The 1067-nt window shown below is 35.3% G+C and overlaps 1 long non-coding RNA gene across 3 annotated transcripts in view; it reads left to right on the top strand.

Moving 5' to 3' along the window:
- Positions 1-1067, top strand: part of LOC106870002 (uncharacterized) — a 12749-nt gene that overhangs the window by 7442 nt on the left and 4240 nt on the right. The window lies entirely within an intron of this gene.

Below are 1067 nucleotides of genomic sequence, written 5' to 3'. Positions count from 1 at the left end.
ATATATATATATATATATATATATATACATATATATATATATATATTAATGTGTGTGTGTGTGTGTGTCTGTAGCTTATGGAAACTGTGTAAACTATCAAGTTTTTTTCTCTTCTTTTTCCTTCTAATTACCTTCAGTTCGTGTTGGGTGTCGTTTCAGAGTTAAAAGAAGCAATTTTAAAACTTCAATTATATTCAGGTAAATTAGCGAAGTGGAAAGACTGTGCATTTGACGCTAGATTAGATTAGATATACTATTTCATGCCTGACTAGTTTTCAATATCTAGCACATAAGCTCGGCGGTTAGTAGCAAGTTACTTTAAAATTTGTTACATTTGGAAACAACTCACAAGGAAATGAAAAACGTCTTAAATGAATCGACCGACTTTTAAACGACTTTTCTTCAAGCATACTTTCTATTTTTTACATATTTTTTCTTAAACCGATCTTCTTTAGCACCATGTCTTCATAGATTCCTCGATCACGGAACTAAATACATACCAAATAAATGCTTAGCAGAATTTCGTCTGTCTTTGCATTCTGAGTTCTAATTCCACCATAGTGGAATTTTCCTTTTATTCATTTCGAGTCGATAGAATAGGTGCCAAGCTGGACACTGGGGTTCGATGTAAACGATTCATACTCTCTCCCAAAATTGCTGGCCTAGTGCCAAAATTTGACATACAAAGTTTGGTTGTATATTTGTCTGTCTATCGATCGATCGATCGATCGATCGATCGATCGATCTTTATATATGTACTAGCGCGCACGCGTTTGTATGTTTAAGCATCCAAACATGCTGCGAGAACATAATCTACATGTACAAATAATATATATAAATATAAATACATATATATATATACATATATTAACCAACAGCATGGTTCCGGGTTCAGTCACACTGCAAAGCACCTTGGGAAAATGTCTTCTACTATAGCCTCGGGCCGACCAAAGGCTCGTGAATGGATTTGGTAGACGGAAACTGAAAGAAGCCCGTCGTATATATACATTTGTGTGTGTGTGTGTGTGTGTGTGTGTGTGTGTGTATACGACCGGCTTCTTCCAGTT

The sequence above is a fragment of the Octopus bimaculoides genome, chromosome 4, assembly GCF_001194135.2.
Source record: "Octopus bimaculoides isolate UCB-OBI-ISO-001 chromosome 4, ASM119413v2, whole genome shotgun sequence".
Taxonomy (NCBI): domain Eukaryota; kingdom Metazoa; phylum Mollusca; class Cephalopoda; order Octopoda; family Octopodidae; genus Octopus; species Octopus bimaculoides.
Note: the sequence above shows the minus strand (reverse complement) of the source record. Positions and strands in the feature narration are given on the sequence as shown.